We start from the raw sequence: 10,413 nt of genomic DNA on the forward strand, positions 1-10,413 counted from the left end.
GCACACATGCAAAAAAAACACCCTCATACAGCCTTCTCCATGTAATCCTGACAGATGTCACAGAAAGACTTGAAATGGGATGACATGTAAAGAGGTCAAGATCTGGGGCAGGCAGCTCAGCAGGGCAGAAGTCTTACCCATCTGATCCATACTGAATGTGTCTCGGCATGGGAGTGGCCAGTCTTCTGTAGGCTGGGGCCCAGGACAGTAGGCAGGGGAGGCTGGCACCCCAGCTCCACCAGGGGGCTCTGAAGGGTTTCTAGATGTTGTGTGGTGAGGGCCAGGGGAGGGGAGGTGCTCCCCTGATCTGAGCTGTAGTATCCCAGGTGTCCACGATGTCTGTCCAGGCAAGTATCCCTCTATCTAAGGATGTGAGGCATTAACTAACAAACAGAAGCTTAGGAGAGAGAGAGAGAGAGAGAGAGAGAGAGAGAGGTGGGGGAGAATGGGAAAGTGGTCTACTCTCTCTTTTTTTTAATGTTTCTTTTATTTGTTATTGGATAGAGACAGAGAGAAATTAAGAGGGGAGATAGAAAGGGAGAGAGAGACAGAGACAGAGACACTGCAGCCCTCCTTCACCACTCGTGCCTTTCCCCCTGCAGGTGGGGACTAGGGGCTTGAACCTGGCGCCTTGTGCACTATAATGTGTGCATTTAACCAGGCGTATCACCACTTGGCTCTTGTGGTCTAGTTTCTCTACTTTCAAGAACACATTTTTCCCTAGATCTTTCAACCAGCATTTTCATGTGGCACCGGACTGCAGATGTAGCGTGATGGACCACTCTGCTGACAATGTGGCCAGGACTTCTACCTAAGTCACACCCATTTGATGGAACTTTCTCTCACACCCCACTTGAGGGGAGCAGCTACTCCCTTTAAAAGGAGCCCTCCCACTTTTAAATCTCAATGTTCAAGGGGTGGTACAGTGGAAATGCTCTAGACTTAGAACTATGAGGTCCTGAGTTTGAATCCCTGCACTGATTCACTGATTGCATAAACTAAGGCACAGCTCTGTGTAGTCTCTCAGTCTCTCTCTCTCTCTCCTGGATTTCATGAAATAAAGTAAATCTTTTAAAAGTAATCATAATAACTCTAAACTTCAATGTGGAACCTTCTGCTGGCTTAGGCTTACTCATTCCATCAGTCTAGCTTCTTAGAGTTCACTACACTATTGTCTTCCTTTTTCCTGCTCACTGTTTTGAGTGTTTGCACATGAGCCTTTTCAAGGAATTCTGTGGTTAGTCCTCACTAGGAAGTACAAGTTACCACTGTGCCCATCTTACAGTCAAGGAGACAGAAGCTGAAAAGCCAGCTCAGTGACTGGGAGGCCCTTCCTCCTGCCTCCTTGCTGCTCTGGCTTTAGGCAACAGGCTTTCTTCTCCCCTTATAGCTTCATGGATCCTAAGAGAGGTAGATTTTCAAGCATCACTCTTAGCACATTTCCGAGGGGCCAGGCATCTGTGCTGGATAAGTTTCCCAGAGCTGGCAGGGCTAGCTGCTGGCTCTAAAAGAGGAGACACTGGAAGCATGGGACAGGACTGTTGGCACTGCCGATGATGCCTGCCTCTGGTCCACGGCAGGCAGTGAGCTCTGCCCGGCTTCCCAGTCATTTACAATGGAAGCCTGTGGCAGGTACGCACACTGGAGACTTTCTTCTGCTGGACTTTCATTGCCATGTGACGCCCTGAGAATTTAGAGGTGGCCAGCCCTGTCACCCCTTTGCTGACTTGCTGAGAGACAGCAGAACAGAGCTGTCTTTGGAAGGCTAGGCCAGGATTATAGTAATTTCAGGCTGGTTGCCGGCTTGCTGGCGGCAGGGCCCGGTGGAGGCTGCCAGCTGGCTCTGCTAATTACCTGTCGCCCAGGACAGGGAGGGGAATGTGAGAAAGGACAGGAGAGGCCCTGACAGAAGGCACTGGAGCATGGCAGGCTGGCATCTCTGGGTTCCAGGCTGCCCAGCTGGCCCCATGGCAATAGCTCTGCTGTTGCAGAGAATGACTTGGCATGTTTCTGCCTTGTTCCTCCCCAAACGGCTCCCTTGTGCAGACCTGCCTGTCTACCCTTCAGAGCAGTGAACCTCTCTAGTCTGGAGTCCTCCCCTGGGCACCACGGGGATTTCTGAGGATGGGTTTTGGGCAGGAGCTCAGAGAGGGCGGGAGAAATCTTCTTTCTAGAACAGTGCTACCCAGTCGAAATTTAATGCAAGCTACAAATGTAATTAAACTTTTATTTTCCTGGTAGCCCAAGTTTTTCAAAAAGAAAAAAAAAAGAAGAAGAGAGAGGTGAAATGAATTTTAATTGGTGCTAATTTACCCAAGATATTCAAGGCTCTATCATTTCAACATTTAGCTAATTTTTTTTTTAAAAAAAAGTATAGTCTGGTTTTACCAAGTCTTCAAAACCCAGCAGCATTTTTTAATAAATATTTTTACTCATTTATTTTGATGAATGAGAAAAATTGAGAGAGAAGGGGGAAGAGAGAGGGAAGAGAGAGACCTGCATCACTGTTTTGCTACTTGTAAAGCTTCCCCCTGCAGGTGGGGACCAGGAGTTTAAATCAGGGTCTGTGTGCGCTCAACCAGGTGCACCATCACCTGGCCCTGTATGCACTATTCTTGCTCAGTACAACAGTCAGGACTAACCTCCAATGCCAATAGCCACTCTCAACTAGAGGCTACCGTACTGGACAACAAGGCGCCAAGTGGGTGATAGGAAGTTTGCTTCCCTGGGGTAGACAGCATAATGGTTATGCAAAGAGACTCTCATGCCTGAGGCTCCTAAATTGCAGGTTCAAGGTTCAATCTCCCGCACCACAATAAGCCAGAGCTGTGCAGTGCTCTGGTGTTTATCTCTCTGTGTGTCTTCCTCTCTCTGCATCTCTCTCAAAAATAAAATAAATAAAATATTTTTAAAAAAAAGAAAAGAAGGTTGGCTTCCCTCAACCACATTCCAGTTTCAGATTCAGCTCCCAAGTCTCTCTTTTAAAATTTTTTTTAAATATTTAGTTATTTATTCTCCCTTTTGTTGCCCTTGTTGTTTTTTATTTTTTTAATTGTTTTTAAATTTATTTATTTATTTAAGAAAGGAGACATTAACAAAATCATAGGATGGGGGGGTACAACTCCACACAATTCCCGCCACCCAATCTCCATATCCCATCCCCTCCCCAGTAGCTTTCCCATTCTCCATCCCTCTGGGAGCATGGACCCAGGGTCCTTGCGGGTTGCAGAAGGTGGGAGGTCTGCCTTCTGTAATTGCTTCCCCACTGAACATGGACGTTGACTGGTCGATCCATACTCCCAGTCTGCCTCTCTCTTTCTCTAGTAGGGTGAGTCTCTGGGGAAGCGGAGCTCCAGGATGCATTGGTGGGGTCTTCAGTCCAGGGAAGCCTGGCCGGCATCCTGATGGCATCTGGAACCTGGTGGCTGAAAAGAGAGTTAACATAGAAAGCCAAACAAATTGTTGAGCAATCATGGACCCAAAGGTTGGAATAGTGGAGATGAAGTGTTGGGGGGTACTCACTGTAAACTCTAGTTGTTGTTTTTTATTGTTGTAGTTATTATTGATGTCATTGTTGTTGGATAGGACAGAGAGAAATGGAGAGAGGAAGGGAAGACAGAGAGGGGGAGAGAAAGATAGACACCTGCAGACCTGCTTCACTGCTTGTGAAGTGACTCCTCTACAGGTGGGGAGCCGGAGGCTCGAACCAGGATCCTTACACCAGTCCCTGTGCTTTGCACCACACGCGCTTAATCCGCTGCACTACCACCCGACTCCCCCAAGGTCTCTTTTTATACTCCACTTGGCATTGGCTCCCAAGCCTTAGATCTTTGCTGCTCCACATGTGGGCTAAAGACCAGCAAGACTTTGAACGTCACCTACATGCTTGCTGGAAATGCAATCTCAGGCTCCAACTCAGACCTAGTGGCTCAAATTTTACATTTTGCTAATTTCCTCCCAATAGTCTGCTCTGGGAAGCACTGACCTAGACCTTTCTCTCCCTGTCACTGTTGGTCCTGACTGCATTTGGTTTTCACTCCAATCCAGAAGAGGGATTGTCCCTCATTCAACTACTGAGCATCTGATGCATGTAGGTGACATCTGCACTCTGCTACTCTCCCCAGGCTGCATAAATCCAAGAGGTTAGAAACTCAACCACTAGGGGGCTGGTGGTGGCATACCCGGGTAAGTGTGCACGGTAAGAAGCAGAAGGACTGGAGCAAGGATACAGGTTCAAGCCCTTGTTCCCTCAGGTTTGCAGGTGACTTTCTTTCTCTCTCTCTCTCCCCCTCCCCCTCAACTTCTCTCTGTCCTATCTAATAAATATGAAAAAAAAAAGTTGTTCCTTAGAGTTCACTACACTATTGTCTTCCCTTTTCCTGCTCACTGTTTTGAGTGTTTGCACAGTGAGCCTTTCCAAGGAATTCTGTGGTTAGTCCTCACTAGGAAGTACAAGTTACCACTGTGCCCATCTTATAATCGAGGAGACAGAGGCTAGAGAGTCTGAAAAGCCAGCTCAGTGACTGGGAAGCCCTTCCTCCTGCCTCCTTGCTGCTCTGGCTTTAGACAACAGGCTTTCTTCTCCTCCTCTAGCCTCATGGAACCTAAGAGAGGTGGATTTTCAAGCATCGTTCTTAATCTGCCAGGACCAGTGGATTTGTAGTGCTGTCACTGAGTCTCAGTGATAACCCTGGAGGAAAAAAAAGAAAAGAAATCTAACCACCACAACAAGGGAAACTGAGAACATGGCTGTCATTTACTGAGCACTTATTACAACCCAGGCTTTGTGTTCAGCACTTCCCATCCTGTGCATGGTGTCACTGAGTCCTCCTCTACTTTGGGAGCCTGGGACCTGTATTTTCCCATTTAACAGATGAAGTTCAGACACTCGCATCCACACACAGCTCACTGCTTCAGGGGTAGGGGTGCAGGGAGAGATTGTGACCATGCTTGTCTGTCTAGAAAGCCCATGCTCTGGTTCAAATTCAGCATGTCTCACTGTACATAGATGTGTGCTTATGGGGGCACTTCCTTTTGCTCAATAAATTCTCTCACTCTGATTTTTTTTTTTTTTTTCATTTGTTGTTCTGGAATTCTGACCTCACCAAATGGACCTTCTATAAATGCCTTTTCCTTGGGGAGGAGGGATGGTCAACACTATCACACAAGAATGACTTCAGGGTTCCTCTTCTCAGTCTTAAAATCTCTATGTACTGTGGCCTAGGAGGTGACACACTGGGTAGCATTGGGCCTATAGGCATGAGGGCCTGTGTTCAAGTCCCCTGTATCACCTATGCCAGGTAGATACTCTGGTTCAGTCTCTCTGTTGTGGGGGAGACTGTTCAGGGTCCGAGGAGAGTCCACTCCTGGAAGGATTAGGTCATGATGCTGTCTTGAAAAGAATTACAAATGATTTTGAGATCAGGTGTACACATTTCAAACTTTTTAGTACAAAGATATAAATATGTACAGACGTGATATTAAAGTACAGAAGAGCAGCGATAGCTTGCAGAGACAGACCCATGAGAGTCATGGAAAGAAAAAGCCAAGGCCTGCCCACATGACTTTCTCTTCAGTCCTCCATGCTCACCCACCTGAGGCTAGCTTATTCCTGACTTACTGAGATCTTCTAGCTTGCCGCAGCCTTCCAGATGTAGCCACCTTCTAAAAACTCGCTTAAAAGGTGTAGGTTTCTTCCTAGCTCAGCCATCTGAGCTTTAGGACTTCCTTTCTCTACATTGTCCCTGACATCTCTCTCATTGATATGATAAATCTAAGGGAGTCGGGCGGTAGCGCAGTGGGTTAAGCGCACGTGGCGCAAAGCAGAAGGACCGGCATAAGGATCCCGGTTCGAGCCCCCGGCTCCCCACCTGCAGAGGAGTCGCTTCACAAACGGTGAAGCAGGTCTGCAGGTGTCTGTCTTTCTCTCCCTTCTCTGTCTTCCCCTCCTCTCTCCATTTCTCTCTGTCCTATCCAACAACAATGACATCAGTAACAACAACAATAACTACAGCAAAGGTGACAAAAGGGAATAAATAAATAAATATTTTAAATATATATATCTATATAATAAATCTGGAAGAAAAGGGAAGAAGAAAAAAAAATGTCTGTGTACCTTGCCCAGCCTGGCCTTTGACTCTGTCATGGGGCTTCCCAGACAAGCCTATGACTTGCAGACTGCTAGTTGACTTCAGCTGGGAACTCCTGTGGGGGAGGAGGAACACTGCTGAGACTCAATTAGTATTCCTGAGCCTGCCTGGCACCTGGCGCCAAGGCACTTACCAGAGGCTCGCAACTGGCATTCTGATTTATAGCCCAGACTCTCCCAGAAGCATGGTGAGGAGTGTGAGTCACTCTCCAAGCTGGGTGGATTCAGGATGTACCGGCTCTAGAGTCATTCAATGATACACAGAGTGACTCTCCACCCTGGGGCTCCTGCTCAGCTGTTGGCTGGGCTGCCTTGCTAATCTCTCTCTCTTTCTCTAGCCCCTCTCCCTGCCACTACACCTCCCCCCCCCACACACACACACACCCCAGTCTCAATGTGACACAGGGCTCTCTGATAAGGATCCTAACACATAGAGACTTGCACTGTCATTTATTGGACAAACTAGTTCTGCCAAGCAGATTTCAAGCCTCTGGGCTCTTCTCCTGTTTCTTCTCTTATGAGCTACAGCCTGTAATGCAGCTGTGGCCCCATCACAGCAATGAAGGAAAGCGGGAGAGGGAATGCCTAGCTATCTGAATTGGGATACCGCCCAGATGTGGTCCCAGAGACAGGACGAACATGTGGATAGTTTATCTAGGGAGGAAGTGAGAGTAATGAGAACAAAGGGCAGCAGCAGTCAGTACCATATGTTCCTACCCAGCTGCCCCTGTGGGTGAACAGAGCTTAGAGCCTCTGAAGAATCGTCGGGAGCCAGGGAGGAGGATGTGTCTCTGAGCTCTGCTGCCCAAGAAGGAGAGCACTGGAGGCTTATGAACGGCTCCTATCAGAAACTACTTGAACGTGGCTTAGTACAACAGCAGTCGATTGCTCTGCGGCAAGGTGCTGAAGTTAGAAGACAATCAGCCCTCAACTGGGAAGGGTGTGACGGAAGAGGTGGGGCCTAGCAGACCTGCCATGGTAGTCTAGCTCTGTGATCAACAACTGTCCCTTGACAGCTAGCACTTTTGTGTCTCTTTAAAACCCTAAAGAAAAAAAAAGTAGGTGGAATTTCTCTATGTTATGATAAACATCAGAAATCCACATTTCTTGCCAACACTGTCTACAAAACCAAGGCATGACACTGGGACAACTTGCAATGTGCAGACTTGTCAAGGAGCCAGAGTTTAAAGCTGAAAGACACTTCAGTGAATTCCTTACAGTAAATGTCTTAATGCAGATAATCTACTGTTTCTCTCTCCCTCTGATGGAGCCTGAATGATATACTCTCTCAGTTACTCTTGTTATCTCCTTAATAGTAGAGTTCCCAGACTCAGGGAATTACAAAAAAAAAAAAAAAAAAAAAAAAAAAAACCAGGCTGTAACAATGTATTTGGGAAATACATTTACTGAAAAAAGAAAAGAAAAGAAAGACAAATTTTATTTGAAATTTAAATTTAACTGAGCACCTTGTATTTGACTTGGCAACTCTATTTCATTGCAATGCTTATGGATACCCTTGCTTATATTTGTCTGCCTCTTCCAGCTAGTTTGGAAGTTTCTTGAAGGCAAGGACCTTATATAAAGAGCCCAGGTTGTGTTTCCATTTTGTGAAATAGTTCACAGCATACAGTGGTGTTTAATAAATAAATACAGATTTAAGGAGCCGATGGATGTACTTACATGATCTGCATATTCACGCTCTTTGTCTTGAGAGTCTGGAATCATCCTTGACACGCAGAAATTAGGTTTCTGTTGACAAGCAATGTTGACACAATGGTTGGAAGGATAGTTTCAGTGCAGGTGGCCATCTGAGCAGCTGCCCCACCATTCCCATCAATACCATGATGACCCAGGACAGTGGGCGTGTTTATTTGACCATTTTTAAGAGCTCTGCGCACTGACCCGTTTGTTAAAATGAGAGAGAATGGGGGCTCAAAAGTGCCGATGGGAGTGACAAGAGAGAGGTCTTAAAAACTGATGCAGATGCAGATAATCACAAGGGGGAAATGGAAGGGCTGCCAAACACAGAATCTTCAGTCCTGATCAGAAACTAGTGTAGCTCAGCCTGCGTGACTGTTTAGTTCCAAAAGGAAGAAAAAGAGCAGCAGTTAGAATCTGCATGGAGTCCCAAAGCTCTGTCCCTGAGGACTGGCTGTCAGTTGAATGAAGAACTTTTTCTTCCAGCATTTGGAGGCAGAAACTACTTTCAAAAAAGGGAACTTTTGTGTGATTCCAGGATATGGGCCTTTTGTTCTGTTTGCTATTTAAACCTCAACTCAAGTGCCACCTCTTCCACCAGGGTTTTTCAGATGTCACTTAGCCCCAGTGCCACCTTTTCTTTCTTCCTTTCTCTCCCCTGGGCTCCCGGGAGAGTGGGGTGTGTAACCTTTGGAAGCGTGTTCTCACCCTCCCTGGTGATGTAGTTAGCTGCTCATTGCGTGGTCTCCTCCTCTGAAGAGCACTTTCTCTGAAAGCAGGACACCATTTAGCACCACAGCCACCAACAAAACCTTGTGTATAGAGGGCTTGGTTCCATGGTAGAGACAACTCTGGACTTGATATTGAAAGATCTTAGTTTGATTACGCAGGCTCCTGTGCTAAATATGAATATACATGGGCCCCAGGTTAGATCCTTTCTCTCACAAAGGGAGACTGGAATATCTGTTCCTAGAGAAATTCTGTTTCCCAAATGCTCTATGTCTGAAATCTTCACTATTTATCTTGTCTACTGACTGTAGGCTGAAGTCAGTGAGTCTTCACATAGACTGGAAGGGAAAGTGAAAAGGTGGGTGGGAGGGAGAGAGAGAGAGAGAGAGAGAGAGAGAGAGAAGAGAGAGAGAGAGAGAAAGAGAGAGAGGAAATATGTACTTGGGACTTGGAGACAAAGTCCTTGGAGAAGGATAGGAAAAGGGTTGACAGAAAATTTCCACTAGAATCTAAGAGAACTTCCTCCCTGACTATAAACTCGAGCTGTATATTCTCTCCCAACTCTTGAGAAAAATTCAGGCTGACACAGACATTTAACACTCTCTGACCCCTGTTTCTGCTGGGATCTACATAGCAAGGCCCCTCCACATGGAATTTGTGTGCCCATTTGATGCAAGGGAAAACTGCATCTGAGGAGTGAAAGGCTAGTCCAAGGTCACACAGATTTCTACTCTAGTTAAACTACATACCACATAATTGATCCCCCCAACCCCTTCCCCAGCCTCTCAAAGCTTCAGTATTCTTAGCTATGGACCTCATGTATAATTACATCCACCCTCGTGGCATTGCTCATGGCAGCGTCCTCAACATCAGCCTTTCTGCCATCCTGTTCTCAAGAATTCTCTAGGGAGTCTAGGGAGTTGGGCAGTAGTGCAAAAGGTTGGGCACAGGTGGCGCAAAGCACAAGAGCCGGTGTAAGAATCCCAGTTCAAGCCCCCGGCTCTCCACCTGTAGGGGAGTCACTTCACAGGTGGTGAAGCAAGTCTGCAGGTGTCTATCTTTCTCTCCCCTCTCTGTCTTCCCCTCCTCTCTCCATTTCTCTCTGTCCTATCCAACAGCGACAACATTAATAACAATAATAACTACAACAATAAAATGAGACAACAAAAGAGAATAAATAAATAAATATAAAAAAAGAAAAAAAGAATTTTCTATTGTGGAGACTATCCTGTAGATCATCAGCCCTGCCCCCCAACTACCCCCCATCTTCTAAAGTCAGAGCAGCCTCCACTGGTTGTAACCACCAAAAACTACCTCCAAATATCCACTAGGGGTGCAAATCAGTCATCATGGAGAATCACTGAGGAAAGGGATCACCTTCAGGAACTCCAGTATAAACTTGTACATTTGAGAGGCCAAGTCAAGTGCTACTTGTAATTATTACCCTCTAATTCCAAAGGAAAAAAAATGAAATTTCCTCCATCCTTGAGTCCTTCGCACTTAAAAAGAAACAACATCTAAGCTGAATATGGGCCCCAGATCACACCAAATTGAAGGGGTTTAAAGTCAACAATATTTATACTCCTTTCCCATATTTGGGAGCTACTCTCTTCCCTGATCCATATTTCTGGTCCTTTTTCCAGCCATGACATCATCTCCCCAGACAATAACTTGGATCCACCTGCATATCAGATTTCAGGCTCAGGGGAAAAAACAAACAAACAAACAAACAAAAAACACTAGTATAGCCACAGGCCTTTTGGAATATAACTAAAATATGCCTACTAGCTATCTACAAAATGGAGACCCCGCCAACTCTTCATAAGCACTACTCCAGC

The 10,413-nt window shown here is 46.2% G+C and overlaps 1 long non-coding RNA gene across 2 annotated transcripts; it reads right to left on the minus strand.

Moving 5' to 3' along the window:
- Positions 1 to 3,085: 3,085 nt before the first annotated feature.
- Positions 3,086 to 8,035, minus strand: LOC132536328 (uncharacterized). 2 transcript variants are annotated; one of them, XR_009547952.1, is made up of 4 exons: positions 7,829 to 8,032; positions 6,116 to 6,204; positions 3,986 to 4,690; positions 3,086 to 3,425 (listed from the first exon to the last, which is right to left on the minus strand). It is a non-coding gene; the product is annotated as an uncharacterized LOC132536328 (long non-coding RNA). The 2 variants fall into 2 exon arrangements; XR_009547953.1 differs by lacking the exon at positions 3,986 to 4,690 and having other exon boundaries at positions 7,829 to 8,035.
- Positions 8,036 to 10,413: the final 2,378 nt, after the last annotated feature.

This window comes from Erinaceus europaeus, unplaced genomic scaffold (assembly GCF_950295315.1).
Source record: "Erinaceus europaeus unplaced genomic scaffold, mEriEur2.1 scaffold_888, whole genome shotgun sequence".
Classification (NCBI taxonomy): Eukaryota; Metazoa; Chordata; class Mammalia; order Eulipotyphla; family Erinaceidae; genus Erinaceus; species Erinaceus europaeus.